At 35.5% G+C, this 19,604-nt stretch overlaps 2 long non-coding RNA genes across 4 annotated transcripts; both read right to left on the bottom strand.

The window, feature by feature from the left end:
- LOC110270325 lies at window positions 1,283-15,954 on the bottom strand. The gene is made up of 4 exons (XR_002359731.1): window positions 15,742-15,954; window positions 13,875-14,065; window positions 1,513-1,605; window positions 1,283-1,379 (listed from the first exon to the last, which is right to left on the bottom strand). It is a non-coding gene; the product is annotated as an uncharacterized LOC110270325 (long non-coding RNA).
- On the bottom strand, window positions 5,380-6,401 carry LOC110270326. Of its 3 annotated transcripts, none has more exons than XR_002359735.1 (3): window positions 6,248-6,401; window positions 5,891-5,984; window positions 5,380-5,790 (listed from the first exon to the last, which is right to left on the bottom strand). It is a non-coding gene; the product is annotated as an uncharacterized LOC110270326 (long non-coding RNA). The 3 variants fall into 3 exon arrangements; XR_002359734.1 differs by lacking the exon at window positions 6,248-6,401 and adding an exon at window positions 6,129-6,238; XR_002359733.1 differs by lacking the exon at window positions 6,248-6,401 and having other exon boundaries at window positions 5,891-6,108.

Genomic DNA, 19,604 nt, shown 5'->3' on the forward strand with positions numbered 1-19,604 from the left:
AATTTTTTTAAAAATATTATCGATTTTTTTTTTGCTTTTTGGATTTATAATTATTTTAAGAGTTATTACTTTCAACCTTAGAATCTAAACTTGTGGCAAAAACCAAAAAATTATCTGCAAACCAAAATATATTTATGAAAATATCAACAAAATAAATCTCTTGCAAAGAGTTGCATAGTCTACCTTAAAAAAACGTTTGCATCAATCCAAAATATCTTCAATCCTAAAATACTATTTTTCACTCTATCATTCCACTGAACTCATCCCTGTAGCAATCTTTCGTGGCAGCTCCTAACCCTGCCATTGAAATAGATAAATCAAAGCACTCTCCATCGCCTTTCTCTTTTTCTTCTCTGCTACTGCTTCATCCTTCATCGCCTTCCTTTTCAACTTCTCGGCTTCCAGCTCTGCCTGTAGTTCATTTAGCTTCGTCTGGGTCTACTCTACTTGGAGTCCATTGACCGATGGATGCAAATTCAGACCGACGAGTTGACTAGCGGTCGGTTCGAAACCCACACCACGACTCTACCCGGTTACTCTCTTCCAAAAACTTGAGTAATGGAATCATTTTGAGACAACACTCTAGAAGACTCATCCTGTTGCTCAATCTCCTCAAGTCTTTTCTACAAACATACAACAATATGGATCTGATTCAAATACATTCAACTTAATTTAAACAAAAAATGAGGGGTGTTTTGGGAACACCAAAAGTATAAAGTATGCATAGGGATATATATATCTGAAGTGAGAGCAGAGAATACTTATTACTGGATTGGATTCCAGTTCTGTCACAAAATCAAGTTGAGAAACTACAAGACAACCAAGTACGCTAAAGTTTTCATCTGTTAGAACTCCCTGGATTCTTGTAGTTCCACTATTCTTTCTCTTTTACTAAACTTAATAAATATTACACGCTCTCAAAACTCTTTTCATTTAAATAAATAAAAAAATAAAATGGGCAATGAAATAATTAGAACTATTAAAACATCAGTATTTATAAAATATTTAATAAAATTTCAATAAAATAAATAGCCTTTTTATCTCTCTTTTCTTTTTATTATTACTATTCTCATAATAAAAATCAAGTAATTTATCCCGTCTGCTTAATATCAAATTAGAGATGTTGGAACCAAAAACTTATTTGTAAAAATTGAATGAAAAAAAAACAAAAAACTTATTTGCAGCTCAGCATACAAGGAAGGGGCAACTAAAAAGCATCAATAAACTATTAACCCATTTGAGATCATAATTTTGAAGATTAATTATAATAAGTTGAATTTACACCAATTGCTCTTGCCTCATCATTGATATAAGAGCCATCCTTTTTTTGTGAACTTTGATCCATAACTCTCCTCTACCGACTCTCCTTCCTTCTTGTTCTGATTGTAACAACAAAGTTTGATCCATTACCGTATTTCACACAATCAAAGAGAATATAGACATAGGGATAGTCCAAAGAGTGAATAAAAAAGTAAAGTACAAGACCGAAGAGTGAATAAAAAAGTACAGTACCTCTTCTTCCCTTTGCTGTGCGAGACTTTTTGAACCGCCAGTGTTGGTATATAGTTATTTTGATCGATTTATCGCATTTTTTCTACACTTCTCCTATTGGTCCATCAGAGATAAAGGGGGATTAGAAAGTGATTTAAAAAGATTCAATGCAAAGGTGATTGTATTGTTGTGTACCAATGATATACTGTTTTTACTCGCGTCTCAGCTTCGGTGCGATAGTCAAGGAACCATCTTCAATGCTCTCGATAAATTCCCGGCGGACGGTTCTCGATATTTTGTTCAATCGTTGATGTTGGCTTGTAACAAGCATCATATAACCTCAACCTTGTATCCTTCCATGACTTTCCCATACTTTTCAAAATATTTTTCTTTATAGTTCCTTCACTATCTTCATCAAAGTGAAAAATTTGCTGCATTGATAATACAATTTGTTAATAATTGTAACAAATAAGAAGATTTAATTCAACACGGATATAAACTTTTACCTTGACACATTCGTTATAAACCTTATCTTTAGTGGTAATCTGATGCCAACTTTCCTCACGGATAGGAAAATTTCCGTAGTCAGATCCTAGCATACCAAGAACGCCACTCAACAGTCCAGCTTCCTCTCTAATTGCTTGCTTTTCGTTGTTGAACTTGAGCATGATCCTTCTACCGTTGGACCATTCCATAGCCTCCCTCACACTTATTTTTGCCGGCTTGATTGTGCCATCAGAATCTATAAGCCAAATATAATACCTTATATGTGTCTCCATTGTGGATAGTATGCACGAAGACTAATAAATAACATAGAGTCTAGCGTAAATTGATCAAAGAAAATCTAATAGATATGTTACCGATGATCTTAACCGTCCAATACTCTATAGTCTTTCGTCCTTTATGACTCTGAGCTTTAGAAGCAACAAAGAGGTCGTCAACTTCTTGATCAAGAGAATCGACCTCATTTGCATTAGTGTCCAAGTGTACGTGGCCTAGCTCCGAGTTCTGAATGCTATTTGTGCTCGTCTATGGAGCAGGCCTTGGTTCACTGCGCAGTAGACGGAACGAGCGTGAGGTTGCAGGGACGCTATCATTGCTGGCCGGGGGAATTTGAGAGTCATCTTGGTGGAAAGCCAAAGCCGGAGGCGGAGCCATTTGAGGTTGCTGACATCATGGTCCTAATTTTGGTTTTTTCGTGTAACGACCTTTCCTAGCCATCTTAAATTCCTAAGAAAATGATGCAGAAAAAAATCATCACATTATTTCCAACAACACATAATGCTGGTAAATTATGTTTATACAAATTAACCAAAAAAACACAACTATACAATGCAAGGAGTTAATCAGCACAACACATAGTCATGAGCTAAAATACTCTTTATGTTAGTTATAAAGGAAACAAAATGGAAACAATGAGGAAAAAGAAGCATATCAACCCAAATAAGCATATAACCGTGTATAAATTGGTTCATAATTAGACTATTTTTCAGTATCTTAGAGAGTTCATTTTGCTAGTAAGTTATTAGTTGTCATGCATTTCCTCCATGGTAGGCAGTGGGCACCTCACATTTTTTCCCCGCTATTCTTAATCATCCCCACAATTGATTTGGGTTTTGAAACCTACTTAAGATGATTTTAGGAAAATGACAGAAGGACAAGTAATTGCAAATTGACCAAATATACAATTAAAGAAATAGATAGGTGAGGTTGCTTTTCCGTTACATAGGAGATTATTAATTGGGGTGTGATTTCATCAAAACTGTGTGTCTGTGTTGGTGAAGTTAATGGAGTGGGATTTGACAAAAAAAATGAGACTTGATTATTTGGAAGGTTCTTAATAGCATAGGTTATTATAATAGGAATTTGATAAAAAAAAACCTCAACTATATAAATATTACTAATTTTGTTCATATTTCAGAGGAGCATCGTACAAAGATGTATATATGCACAAAGTTCATTGACTGTAACTACACAAACCATAATCACATTTTAACATCACAAATTGAAAGAAATATTAGTCCTTATTGGAGAAGAGAGGATAGGCCAACAGCAGGCCGAAATCGACGATGACCATGCGGGCAGAGACGGCGACGCGACAAGCAGCTTGTAGAGACCGAGACGGCGATGCAAGATGAGCAGTCTTCGTCAGATACAGCAAGGACAGGCGAGAGCGCAAGAGGTGAGAGCTTCTCTGGGTGAAAGGTTGGTTCACTGGATTCACGGCTGAGTTAGGGATGCGGTAGAGGAGAGTGTATAAGGCTATTGTTATTAAGTTTTTTAGTGTTTTAGTGTTTTTAATAATAATAATAATAATAATAATAATAATAATAATAATAATAATAATAATAATAATAATAATAATAATAATAATAAGACACAGTCTTAATTGTGTTTAAGTGAAAACAAGCCCCAGTCTTGTTGAAGCTGCTATGGGAAGAACTGCTCAGGGAACAAAGGTCTTAGCAGGAAATTTTTTTGTAAATAAATCTAGGATTGGTGGAATACTTGCAGATGAGTATAAAAAAACTTAAAGATTAATTAGTTAAGTAACTATTAATATAGCTGGTGTTATATTGATAACTTCCATTTCGTAAAAGTAGTAGGGTAAACCATTGGTGCCACCAATCTTGACCATTTTTTTTTATTTTTTTCATCAATTTAGAATTGAAAGTATTTTCTTCCTTTTTTTGGTGAATTTTGTAACTAAAAAAGTTCTAAAGAGGCTACCCTGACAATGGAAGGAATCACTCTGAATAATGCAGTTACTTGAAACGGTGGAAAGGGTTGGAAGAGTATAAAAAGTTAATCACTCTGAATTATTCTTGATTATTGTTATTCTTGGCTAGACATACTTAACATGTTGGAGCTTGGATTTGCTGCATTCCTCTTCGTCTGTGGATGCTATGTCTTTGTGCATGGAAAGAACAACTACTTTGTGTACCTATTCCTTCAGACCATAACCTTCTCAATTGTTGGATTTGGCTACGTTGGTACCATTGTCTAAGCCAATGTTTCCAGTTACTTAAAGTTTCATCCGTGTCAGTGTCAATATCTTTGTAGTTTAATTCCTCTCAGTAACATTATATAAAAGGGGCCGAATGATTTCTTGAAGCAACAAATTAAAGTTGTACCAAAAAATCTTCGCCGACTTTAGAGCAAAATCTCCATCATTTTTTTCATGTGGAGCAAGAGAGGTTTGTTCTTCCCAAGATTTTCTTGCCTTTCGGTGAAGAATTGAAGTTCCAAACAAATTCAAAGGCAAAGATCACAATGTGCCTTTTGAAATTGCCATCACAGCAGGCTTAAAGACAAGCAAGAAGATTGTACCATTATATATGGTCTTAAATTTACAGTCAGCAAGTTAGATAATGTTTTTTCTTTTGTTTGCATAGGTTTTAAATGTTTTTGTGAGATTTTTACAGTTATTTATTTTACTTGGTTCCTCTATTTTTTTTTATTTATCCATAGTTCAAGCCAAATAAATGTATTGGATAAAACATGAATTTTATTTAGTTCATGATGTTTTCCATTTTTGTTTCTTTCTCTTGAGGAATAATTTTTTGTTGATGTTATATGTATTGATATGTGGGGCAATCCTAGTGAGAACATGGACTAGTAAATAGTCCAGAGTGGATAAATGTTACATAATGATTCACCTTTATTAAGAATAAAACTTAATTCTTATGCTGTCAGCAAACTTAATTTCCAAAACCTTAACATGTTCACATTTGACACCATCAATTTAATTATTCAACAGACATAACATAAGGCTAAAAGCAATAATAATAATAATAATAATAATAATAATAATGATGATGATGATGATGATGATGATGATGATGATGATGATGATGATGATAATAGTGTTTCACCAAATTGCAGAAATAAGAAAGATGGGAGACCAATAGCCTTCAATGTAGCATAATAACAATTCCTCATAAGATACTGAACAGTTATAAAGTCAAGACAAATTCAACAAATACGTCTCGGCTATCCTATACAACCTAGACCCAAATTCTTCATCTAAACTACTGCACTATCCTTAAGGTTTCAAGTATCGTTTAGCCCACATAGCCAAGTGTCACGCATTCTTCTTCCCAGGAGACATTCCACTATAAGGTTATTCATTCTCTTCTGGCATCTTATTGAGGTCATATGACAGCATAGAAGCCTTTCGTCCAGCAGAATCAGCCTCATCAGAACTATCGGAGGAGACAACGTCCTCTTCCTCCATTGAATCTGGAACCACCTCCCCCGGTTTTTTAGATTCCTTTTGAATCTTGTCTCGAGACATTCCTGAGAGTTGCATGATAGCCAAACAAGCTCAGAATAGAAGAAATTAGTGTGTGAACATAATCAGATTACATAAACATCGTAAATGTCGAGTCTTTCTTACTGTCTCATAGTCGTTCAAGGCCATGTTCTATGAGTTTGAATTCCTCCCGTGCTGCAATATCCAGTTCAACGACAAGAGAGTTTTCATAGCGTGCCTGCACAATATACCATAATTAATGTATAAATACTGTCTGGAAAAAAATTCATATTCTAAGCTTGATATATATCTTGACATGGAAAAGAATCAATGATTGATACTAATAATAAGAATAAGAATAAGAATAAGAAGGAAAACACACAGAAATCAATTATCAAATACAAAGATATTATTCTCTGATATTGCTCAAAGGTTTAAGAAACTTCTCAGTGATAACTACATAGTTTTAAAAGCCTTTAAGATACAAGAACAATGTCATACTCCAAGGTTGGATTGAATATGTAATTCTAAGTAGCTATGAAGTAAGAGTCACTGCTTGCTATGTTGAATAAACAAAAGATAAATTACAATAAACTTTAATTATAAAAAAAGGCACAACAAACAATTAGGTCCTGTCTTGAGTCAAAATATAACTCTTTCTTGATGTGAAGAAGTACGTATTGATTTTTCCTATCATCAACCCACTAAAGCCCCTTCGCAAGGATATATTGCTAATCTTTCACAATTCAATATGATTAAAAAAGTCACCGTCAATGAAAAATGGGGAGCTCACTTTAAGCAATCGCACATCATGCCAACACAAGCAATTTAAATAGAGTATATTTATAACCCCCCAGATTTGTAGAGGGTAGAGACATGAAGGCACTTTAAAGGAGTAAAGACTAGTCATTCTTGAGTGCCACAAAAGGATCTCTATTTTATGCCATTAAGTTTCTTCTAGCAAGGGAAAATAGAGTTTATCTTGTTCTACAAAATACAATTAAATTATCCCGAATCAATGGTGATTCGGCTTGTATTTTTATTATCAATATTTGTTGTTCTTTTTGCACGTAAACATAGATAAATGAATCTAATGTATTAATTTTACAAAACTGAAATTAGAATTTAACTATATAGTTAAATAACTGTTATATATGTTAGATAAATACAAAAGAAAAACATGAATATTTACTTTCACATCATCAAGTATTTTCTGTGAGAACCACATGTCCGTACTTGTTATAAACTCAAACCCAAATTTAGCCTTGTACCTTCGGTCCCATTGATGCAATTCCTACAATTTTAACATAACCACCTAAAATGGATTTCATCCAAAAATATGAAAAAAGGAATTCAAAATTAAATTGGACAGCAGCAATCAAACCCTCATCATTGAAGCAGGCGCATAACGAATGGCATTAGTGAGGTGTATGTCTCTAAAGAAGGCATCCAGCCATGATTGTATACATGACCCCTTAAACCACAGCTGTCTTGCAAAGGATGTTGCATGGTCCAATGAAGAGAAGGGAGATGCATCTATCATCTTCTTTGTGAACCTGTAGCTTTTGCAAACCAAAAAGAAGTCTCAGCTCTCCAATTTTCCTGATAGGCCACAGACATAGAAAGAATGTACAAGGATAGAAGATAACATCAGCAAAGGTGTAACTGATATTAAATTATTGTGCTATAACTCTTTAAATTTATATTTTTTACCAAAATTTAGCTAAAAGAGCTTTCTATGAAAGAAAAAATTTTTATGTATCTAAAATATATTGATCAATTCAATCTATTGTCTAATGACGTGACTAAAATACAATCCACTGTACATCATTATTGAAGCATGATAGTAATATATATGCAGAATCTCCTATGAATACGAGCTACATGCATGATGGAGAAATGTATTTATGAATCGGCGGCCTCATCACAATCTTCAAGGCCGTCATTAGTGGATTCTTCTAAATCGCCGTCTTTTGTCAACCGTAGGCTTTCAACATTAAATACAGGCAAGCTAGTCATACAAGGCTAGGGATGAAAGTCGATCTCACAATGTTCATAATCTTCACCCATGTCAAACAAATCTCTTGGCTTCACATGGACTACTACACTCCATCCGTTGTCAACCTCATCGTCCACGTAGAACACAAGACGCGCCTCAGATGCTAAAATGCATGGCTCGTCATCTTCTTGGTCACTGGTGTGAATCGGAGTGGCAAAGTTGACACAGGTGTGACGAAAAATGTCTTGTCGTATACCTCTGCTCGACGTGGTGTCCGTCCAAAGACACTTGAACAAGACTACCGTGAATTGACCACTGTAATTTAGCTCAATGATGTCTACTAATCTACCATAATACGAGACACCGCCAACGACAACATTGCTATCCCGTCTGCTTGCATAACTTCTAGTATCTGAAGTGACATAAACCCCGCTATTCTGTGTTTTCATCCTTTCCTCCCTCGACATGGTTCTAAATTTAAATCCATTGACGTTGTAAGCCTTAAAGCATCTGGCCTGAGCGATGGGACCACAAGTAAGCCACTGCAACTCGTTTGAATGACTAGTGCTTCCAAATGGGACCTGGCATGGAACAATTAGACGCAAGATAGCATCAAAGGGTAGTAGGATCCTGAGATATAAGGGATTACCTCATGCCTGAACCAGTTGGAAAATTCTCTATGCACAACACTATCTATATGAGATTGGGACCTTGTTTTATTTTGCAGCTTTCTCTTTGTGATGGATCTGAACTCACTGTGCACACAGAAGGTTGATTCAATGTCAATACTCTCAAGACTATATTGGCTCACTCCATACTTTTAGAACTCACTCTATACTTACTCCAAGAATTTCTCTACAGCAATGCAATTGATTAGTACATGACGATGTGCTTGAAGGCTTTCGATTGCTGTTAAAGAAAAAAATGCAGCAGCTCCGACCACCTTTCCAACCTCCGGGAACATGCTGGTGATCGCTCGGTGCAGCTTCGCTCGGTCAATCATCAACGCGCGTCGGTCGGTTGATCTTGGTCTCGACATTATCTAGGTACCTTGAACAGAATGTGAGAATCTCATTGGATAAGTAGCCCTCTGCAATTGTGCCTTCCGGTTGTGCCCTATTATGCACGTAATGCTTGAGACAACATAAGTACCTTCGAGAACATAACAAGTAAACTACTAGGTTTAGGCTATCTTACTATGACAGGTCAAAAATGCTTATTCATATGATTACCTTTCAATTGGGGACATCTACCGGTAATGCACTGGGCCACTAAGGCTTACCTCCTCGACCAGATGCATCGTTAGATGAACCGTGACTGTGAAGAAGGAAGGTGGATAAATCATCTCCAAGATGGACCACACAATCCTGAAGGAGAGGAAGTCACTGAGGCTCAATGGATTTATTGCATACTTATCGGAAAAGGAGGAGAACTCTACCAAGACGGCGGACACTAGGATGGGCATTACATATTTTGATGCAATTGGCAATAGATGTTCCATTAGAATGTGACAGTCATGACTCTTCAAGCCCAAAAACTTGCGCTGTTTTAAATTAACACAGCGAGAAATGTTGCTAGAGTACCCGACTGGAAAGACCACATTCTTGATGGTCCTCAGAAGGACATCCTTCTATGGATTGGACATGGTAAAGACTAAAGACTGCAGAGGGATACTTTCCACCTTTAAGTGGCCACATATCATGCCTGATTCCCATCAACTGGAGGTCTTTTTGAGCTTTTAGGTGGCCTTTGGATTTACCACTCACATTCAACATGGTGAATACAATGTTGTCACACACCTTCTTCTTTATGTGCATCACATTAAGGTTGTAACGTAATTTGTTGCTCTCCCAGTATAGGAGATCAAATAATATACTCCTCTTTTTCTAAGGAGACTCGTCTTGTACCACGGTCTGCTGTCCGCGCCTTCTTTTACCACCCACCACCTGCACCTTGCCAAGTGAGACGTGCAAATCCTCTAACTGCCTCAAGATATCCTTGCCAGTCAATTTGAGAGGTGGGGATCTATCCTCTACCTTACCATCAAATCTACTCCGGTCTTGTCTATATCTATGATCATGATTCAAGAAGCGACGATGACCCATGAAACACTTTTTTTGACTGAAGGTGAGATGCTTAGTCTCGGTGTCCAAATTACACGTGGGACAAGCTCTACCACCGTACGTATTCCAGCCAGATAAATTACCCAAGCCCAGAAAATCGCTAATAGTCCACAGCAACGCAGTATGCATCTTGAAGGTTTTCCTCTCTCTAGCGTCGTACGTATCAACACCAGCCCACAACTGCTTCAACTCTTCGATCAAGGGTTGTAGATAGACATCTATGTCATTGGTAGGCATTTTAGGACTGAGAATAATAATGGAGAGAATATAGTTGGTTTGTTTCATGCAAATCCAGGGGGGATAAGTTGTACGAAATAAGAATCACTGGCCATATTGAGTACTTTGAATTGATGTTTCCATAAGGATTGAAGCCATCACTAGCCAGGGCTAAGCGAACACTGCGCGAATCACCAGAAAAGTCAGTATATCTCCTATCAAATGCTTTCCATGCCTCGCCGTCCTTGGGATGCCTCAAAGAACCGTCAGAGTTGGTTCCTCTCTTGTGCTACAACATGTCCACGGATGTCTTGCTGGACATGAATAACCGCTGAAACCATGGAATCAGAGGAAAGTAACAGAGAATCTTCGCCGCTTGAGATTTCCCATTCTTCTTGACAACGATGTTGATCCTTACTAAAGAATTCTTCCGGATCTTTTGCTTTCATCTGGATGCTCCACACCGTTTGCATCTAGATAGGTCTTGGTCGGAGCCCTGATATAGCATGCAGTCATTTGGACATGCATCTATCTTCTTGTACTCAATACCAAGCTTCTTTATGATCCTCTTGGCATTGTGCAAGGTCTTTAAAATCTTTGCATGCTTAAAGGCATCCCCCAATAGCTCTAGAGTCAAACTGAAAGCCTTGTCCCTCACTCTACACATGCACTTTATATGGTATAGCCTCACCAAGAAGGACAACTTCGAGAATCTTGAGCATCCCAGATATAATTCCTGCTCGCCATCCTCAAGCAAGTCATGAAAGGCACAAGCCTCGTTGCTAGGTTCGTCAGATAAGTACGGCAACCCCTCCACACCATCTCCGTCCACTTCATTCATCGAGTCTTCGTCGTCACCCTACAGTCTCGAGAAGTTGAATGCCTCGTGGACCATTTCACACATTTGATCTCCTGAGTTTCCAGTGGGTTCTACTTCTCTACCGTTGGAGCTCTCGCCTACAATCGTCTCACCGTGATGTAACCAAAAAGTATAGTTAGGGGGAAAGGGTTTCATCAGAAGATGATCGTATGCATCCTCTCTAGTTTGGAAAAATCAGAACCCACACAAAGGGCATGGACAATGTATCATCCCATTGGATGATGCAATGGCAAATGCGAAGTCAAGGAATCTATTCAGACCACCCCTATATTCTGCACTACCTCGTGGTTTTGTAATCCAGCTCTTATCAATATCTAATTTAATGAAATAGCACAAACAAATAAATAAACAGTAAATAAAGACATAAAACTAAAAAAAGTAATAAAAATGGGCTGTGTGTCAAGAGAACCAATAACAGTTTATCACAATTATGAGATGGGATAGTAACATACGAGTTAAACTCGACAATTTATTACAAGCAAAACCATGTAGGGAGTGACGGAATAACTCAAAACAAAAACAGAAATAAAGTTACTTGCATCCCGAATAACATGTAGCACACAAAAGGTATTGGGAAAGAGGCTTACTCGTTGCAAAATTCTGTACTTTTTTAAAAAAATACTGGTAGAAAGAATTATTGGTTCCAAGTCTAAAAAATAAAAAGATAAAGAAAAGCTTCCTTAAAAAATGAAAAAGAAAACAGGAATAAATGTTATGATTAAAAAATAATTAAAACAAAAAATATAACTAAACAATCATAATGTACAAAGAATAGAATCTTCAAAATATCTTAAAAAATGAAAAAGAAAACATGATTGAAAGTTAGATTTAAAAAATAATTAAAACAAAAAATATAAAAAAACAATTATAATAGATAGAGAATAAAATCTTGAAATTGTAGATATATTATTTTAGACACGCTTTTAAGAAAGTCATATTATAGTTTTCCTGTCATGTCTTTTACCATGTAAGTACAAATAATTGGTTCAGTGAAAAAAAACATAAAAAATAAGAATAAAAAAGGCAGGGCAAGAAGAGTCAGACAAAATAAAAAGGAACCAAAAATGCTAGCAGGTGAAATATTTTTTGCTTCATAAGTTGTAGCCCCAACAAAAAAAAAAACTATTAGTCAACTATTTTATATTCATTGTTCTTCTTCTCAACACATAGATAGACTATAATTATTTTTATTATATATTCAGAGGAGATGAATAATAATAATAAAAATAGAAATTATATATTTATTTACTGATATATCTAAGTTGTGGACTCTAGATTATATTCTAAGGATCGACTAAAGAAAAATCCAATATTTTCTTTAATTCTAAAAAAAAAAGAATGACAAACAAAAAAATTTAAACTTAAAAATCTGAATTCTAAGAAATAACAGAAAAAATGGCATGGCTATGAATGCATGAAACCAGAACTTGTTACAAATGGACATAGTACAGTGAATTATTGGGGTACCTTTATTTGGATTTGAACCATGGAAGGAAGATGCTATAACAATAATAATTATAGTAATAATAATAAAGCATATAATTGAGTTCTTTTGAAATTTTGGCTTCATTTGCAATGAAACAGGAAACTATATTAACCAAAAAAGAAAAAGAAAGAGGAAACTTTCGTCAGGGCAAAGAAATTGAAGTCAATTAAGTAAATGTTAAATTAAATTAAACACGCAAAGTCTATAATAACTCCATTATTATTCATACTTGTAAAAACATCAAAATCCTCTCTTCTGTACAACAATTTCTCTACCAATAATGAATATATAATCCAGCTAAGCTAGCTAGCTGCACAAATTAATTAAGTACTATTTTCTAATTTCACATAAATAATAATACAAATGCAACTTTTATATTCTATACCATTTTGTTGAACATAACAGTTACCAATCTGACAAATAGAAAATGGGATAAAGGGTCATGTGTCTATATGTTTATTAGAACTTAGAAATTCCTCTTGATTTTAACATTTTATTCATCAATTAGATGATAACATGCATGAATGCTGCAACACATGGAATAGAACTAGGTTCACAATGTATAGAAAGTATAATCAATAAGCTTTCATAAATTCAATGAACCGGACACAATAAACCAAATACTCTGATAATGCATCTATCTCAGGAACTAAGCAGCAAGTAGAAAAAAAATTGTACAGTGACATGTACAAGTTTCAAAGAGATTCAACTAAGCAAGCAAATTTAAAATTGTTCCATCAAAGCCATTTGGATGGATCAAAGTTATCAGATATAAATTTTGCTAAAATAAAATGATCTTTTCTAGCAAATTTGTTTAAAAAACAAACCAATGTGTAAAGCACAAATAACCCACCAGTAACACAACATATGAAAAATAAAAATACTAACGTTCAATTGTCACTTGGAAGAGTCAACAACAAAGTGCTAATTCTTGTAAAAATTGGCTTGATTAGATATGTATTCTCTATATACCCTTCATCCTTTATCCTTAAAGCTTTATTAGAGTTTCAGTCTTTTTAACTCTCACCCTTCCCATTTAACGTCCCCATCAAAATCTATAATTTTCTTAACTTGTGCTAATAACGAATAAAAAATCCAGGTCACCAACCCAATAATCCCCAATATACTATATTATCAACTATCCAACAATACCCAAAACTCCCAGAATATTGCTTATAACACTTTAATAATACTGATAATATGGCCAAGTTGTAGTGTTGAGAAGTTGCCAATGCTGAATATTACTTATAACACTTTAATAATATTATAGTTTGTATCAGTCTTAATTCCTTCTTATTATTTTCCTTTTCCTAACTAAGAATGATTAATTTTGCTACTCACATAGGTAAAAGATGAATAGAACAATAATAATAAATCAAAATCATCATACTCAAAACAAATAACAAAGTTGAAAGAAAAATAACCTTGATCAGAGTGTGGTCTAGAAGCTTCTCTGCTGCAAGTAATTTTGCAATTCTTATCAACGGCAAAAACAGAAACACACTTTGACAATTTCTTTGCGTAGTACTTAGCAACCGACACCAAACGACGTCGCTTCCTGCACCAGAACCTTCTTCGTTGAAGAGCCTCTAAACACTTTCAGGTTGAAATCAATCTGCATTAAAATAGCGTAATTTCAGTCCCAAAAACTCTCTCTAGAGTGTAATTGTATAGTGGCTACAAATTTCCAAGCTCAGAAGTAGAACATAGATGCTAGTAGCATACAAAGAGCACAATGGGGATCAGCATGAACACCTTACCATTTTTTGTTTTGATCTACAAATTTTCTATCCTGTCTTCTTTTTTGTTCATTTTTTATGCAGAAAAATAGCAGTAAACGAACTTATAAGACAAGCAAGATTGTCACAAAAAAATAAGACATGCAAGATGAATGAAGTGTATGGGATCTATTCTTTTGAGAATTACAGCAACCAGGTCCCATAACTTGATTTTGCCAATGGATAACAATGCCATATAATACAAATTACCTGAACCAAAAGAATAAATACTAGCAACAAATAGTTTAACCTGTATAAGAAGGTACAAAGGTTACTAACGTCGTGATGCAATGCTATTCCCATCAAATAATGAAAGTTGAAATTAAAAATCAGAGGGAAAATAGCAGACTAAGACTTGAAAAGTAACTTGAGATGATGTTGATAGAAATTTAATCATGTAAAACACAAGAACAAATCATATAGGAATCAACTTGCCACATATGGTAAAAGGAACCGAGAATGCAACAGCATGATTTACTTTCTTCTTGGATTTAGATACATAGAATACATAATATGTGAGGATAGATACTATGGCAATCCTTTTAACAAATGACACTAAGAACTTAAAAAAAGGTGAAGAAAGCAAGAAAAGATTAACTGTAAAGGGCCTAGTAAGTTCATGGTGAGTGATATAAGTAGCAAGTGTGATTATTGATCCACCAGATTACTACTTTTGATAGACTAAAGCAAGGCAATGACCATAATCAACTTAAATTTAAGCTAGAAGGATACCTAACCTATTAGGGAATGATTAATTATTCTAAGATCACTACAACTTGTCACAGTAAGCATAGTAGCAACCAAACAACAGCACTTAGCATAAAATGAACCAAATTGGTTTGGAGTAGAGTAACACCACAATGGTAGCAGCATAACAATTGGTAAGCAACACATCAATAACAACTCAGCATTGTGAGGAACATAATTATGCAATTAATAAATGAACACCAAAGATAACAAATCAGCACCATGAGAAGTGGTCCAATAGCAATAGCAAATAAGCAATAGCAGAATAAGCACAATGACCAGAAAATGGCAACAATCAGCATCAAAATTTGTAAGTGATTCCCCTAACACACATCATTAGATCAGCAACTATTAAACTGAACAATCTCAACAATTCCAAGCTCAGAGGCAGAACATAGCTGCTAGTAGCATACCAAGAGCATAATGGAGATCAGCATGAACACCTTAGCGTTTTTTTGTTTTGTTTTGATCTATACATGCTCCTAAGTCCCTCTTGTTTAATGATTCCAATTCCAAAAATAGGGAGCACGATCCATGACCAATTCATTCCTATAATAATGATAATAACCCTTTTTCCATTTATCTACTCTAACTATCACTTTCAATACAAAGCACCCCATTAAATAAAAAAAAGTGGAAGCTTCAAATCCCTAACTCTAAACAGCATCAATTAACCACATTTAACGGAAGATATAGACAAATTCTTTTTCAAATTTCTGAACTAAGAATGAAAACAAGAAGGAAAGATCAAAGTGTCAGAATGTACCACTGACAGGGGAGAGGCTGCGATAGCTCAGAATGGCACACGATGGAGGATGGTGTAACAGTTTCACGCACGATCAAGGTGATGGGAGACTTCGACGCCGTTGGGAGAAGCATGGATGGCAGCTGCGCGACTTGACAACCCAAACAGAGGCGCAGGGTGGAGCAGAGGTTAGGGATGTCGCACACCTTGGATGAGGGAGTATGGGTTTTAGGAACTGTGGATGAGGCAAAGGCTCGACGGTGGCCAGAGGACGATGGATCGGCAGCAGTGGCACGGTAGAGCAGCGACGGCAGTGTTCGCGCGCTTCCAAGGTCTCTTCGCGGGTTTCTGCAAATTTGGGGAGGAAACAATTAAAGGTTATAAGATAAAAAGGGGTAAAACAGAAATTAAGTTATGAGTAGATCCTCACCTAGCAGCGTTTCACTAAGCAATCGCCGCTAATGTTGCGCACATGAAGGGATCCTTCTTCGGTAGCCTTGTTTTGCAGCGGCAAGGTGAAAGGCCCCCAATTTTCTGCCGCCATTCTCCGTTCCTGTTGTAGTGTAAGAAATTGGTTCTTGATTGTCCGACTAGGTGAAACTCAACTTATTTGATGTTAGAAACTGTATTATTGTATAGAGCTATCTTTCCTAGGTTAAGACAGAAGGAACCCCAATATAAAACTGTGCCAAGTAATGAGGAGTGGGAACTTGCCAAGGAAATATATGATAGATTGAAGTTGTTTTATGATGTAACTCAACTGTTTTCTAGTTCTAAATTTCCAACTATCAATCTTTACTTTACTCTGGTTTGTAAAATAAAAGTCTCATTGGATGAATGACAATTTTCTAGTAATTCTTTAATTGCTAATATGGCATCTAGCATGAAGAAGAAATTTGAGAAGTATTGGGATGAGATTTATGGCATTATGGGTGTTGCTGCTGTTTTAGATCCTAGGTACAAGATGGTTGGGGTTGGAGTTGAGTTTCAATTTGAAAAAATGTATCCAGATCCAATAGAATATTCCAAGCAAGTTGACAGAATTCATCAGTTGTGTAATGAGTTGGTTAATGAATACAATCAAAAAATGAGTTCTGATGTGTCACATGTTGGTACAAAAGAAGTTGATGAAAGTGGAAATATAAGCATATTTGGGGGTGATGATTATATGGTGTATCTTAAAAGAAGAAAAATGACAAGGGGTTCATGTGTAAATGTTGAGTTTGATCATTATTCTGAGGAGGAAATTCATCCTCCAAATGATCCTAACTTTAATATTTTGAAATGGTGGAAGAACAATCAAATGAAATTTAAAGTTTTACAAAAATAGCCAAGGATATATATGCCATTCCGATATCCACTGTTGCTTCTGAATATGCTTTTAGTACAAGTGGTCGTGTAATTTCTCCTCTTCGCAGAAAGCTCAAAGAAAGCATAATTGAAGCTTTGATGTGTGGCCAAAGTTGCTTGTTGGCAGCTTTAGGGAATAAAGGTGATATATTACTTAATATTTTATTTATGTTAATTTTTTACATAATAGTAATTAATTTATTAATTGCTATCTCTTTTGATTTTTAGGTTTGAATCTTGACCTTCAAACCTTTAATGATGATAAAGATATGGAAAGTGATCAAGAATAAGGATTGAAGACTTTTTTATATTTTAATCAAGGTTTTGAGAACCAGACTGGTCATCAATCGCTCTAGTCACTAGTTCACTGGTTCGACCGGTCCAATCATAGTTTAACCGAAAAAATCATTTTAGAATAAAATAATAAATAAATTATAAATATTCATCATAAAATATAATTATAACTTTTGGTGAAGATTTTCCTACCAATCTGGTTCAGTCAACAAGCAAAAAACTAATAAGATGTAAAACTGATTTCACTCCAAAATGGCTCCTGCTTCTAAACTAACATCAAGTACCAAACTAACAAGCACCAAAATAACATAAAGTGAAATGGCTTCTGCTTCGCATTTGCCCAATCTAAAATTCCAAATATATTTCTCAATTGATTTAGTGCAGCAATCTGAAATAAGTTGTAAACATATTAATGAGTGTTTACACTGATCAAGTTTCCATCTCAAACTAATAACAAATTTTAAAGTAATGAATATCATGATTTTTAGCACAAAGTTATGTGGCTTTGCTTGACTAAATGCTAATTCATAAAAACAAGAGACTAAACAGAGCCAAGAATCAAGAACAATCAGCATCCAGCAACAAACATTACAAAACAGGCATAAAGTAACCACACTAAACTTGAAATCAATAAAGATAAATAAAAATAAAAAATTTCAATAATGATTTGATTTCTATGTTTTGCAACAGCAAGAAAATTTCAACAAAAATGTTAGAAATTGAAAAAATAGCATCAGCACAAAATCAATGAGCAGAAGCACAAAATTTTAGTAATTATTTGATTTTCCTGTTTAGTAGCAGCAACCAAATTTCAACAAAAACTATAGAAATTTAAAAACAGCAACAGCACAAAATCAATGAGCAGAAGTACAAAATTCCAGTAATTATTTGATTTTTCTATTTAGCAGCAGCAATCAAATTTCAACAAAAATTACAGAAATTAAAAACACAGCAGCAGCACACAATCAATGAGCAAAAGCACAAAATTTCAGTAATTATTTGATTTTTCTGTTTAGCAGCAGCAACCAAATTTCAACAAAAACTTCAGAAATTAGAAACACAACAGCAGCACACAATCAATTAGTAGAAGCACAAATTTTCAGTAATTATTAGATTTTCTTGTTTAGCAACAGCAACCAAATTTAAAAAAAAGGACAGAAATTAACAACACAGCAACAACACAAAATCAATGAGTAGCAGCACAAAATTTAAATAATGATTTCCTTTCCATTAATCGATTCACAACTCATAAGAGAACATTCAGACTAAACAGATTGATAAAAGGAAGAAGTGAAGAATCGGAGAAGTGAAAGCAGTGACACTAACCTACGACAGAAAGAAATACGGCGAATGTCGAGATGATGGCGAGCTATTCCAAGCCTCGAACAGAGAAGCCATGGACAATGGGGACGACGTGCCGATCTACAGCCAACAAGTAAGGGCTTGGGTTCGGAAAGGGGGAAAGAGGAAGCCACGGAGGCGTCAACAACATGGATGATTGTAAGGCCCACATTGGTTGGGGAGGGGAACGAAGCATGCCTTATAAGAGTGTGGATACCTCTCCCTAGCATGACGCATTTTGACGAGTGAGTGTGGGGGGCTTCGGCTAGCATCCCTATCATCAAAGGCAAAAACGTGAGGCCTTGTGTGCCAAAGCAGACAATATCGTGCTAGTGGGTGGTCTGGGCTGTTACAACGGCGGTATTGCGGCAGAAGCGTTAAGGAGGAAGCTAGGGTTTTGGGCTTCAGATGGGGGTGAGGGAGAGTGTCTGAGGAGTGAGTGTGTTTGAGTCTGTGTGAGATTCGTGAGTGAGGGGTGTTGGGGGAAGGGGTGGGTCATGGGTGAGTATGACTGGGTGGGTTTAAAAAAAACCAAAACGGCGTCGTTTACATAGAACCGGCCAGTTTTCGGGCCGGTCCAACTGGACGGTTCAACGGTTTTGAAGCGGTTTGTGATTGAGCGGTTATAGGTAGTGGACCAGACCATTTTCTTTGTCGGTTCCCAGTTGAACCGGTTCGATCGGCCAGTCTGGTCCGGTTTTCAAAACATTAATTTTAATGATGTAATTTCTTTATGTTTGTATTTTAATTTAGTTATTTGACATTGTATGAACTTTTTTTAATTTCAAGTTATTTGACATTGTATGAATCTTATGTTTGTATTTTAATTTAGTTATGAATTTTAAGTTTTTATCTTAATTTATATATGAATGTGTAAAAATTAAAATGTCATTTAATAT

The sequence above is a fragment of the Arachis ipaensis genome, chromosome B03 (assembly GCF_000816755.2).
Source record: "Arachis ipaensis cultivar K30076 chromosome B03, Araip1.1, whole genome shotgun sequence".
NCBI lineage: Eukaryota > Viridiplantae > Streptophyta > Magnoliopsida > Fabales > Fabaceae > Arachis > Arachis ipaensis.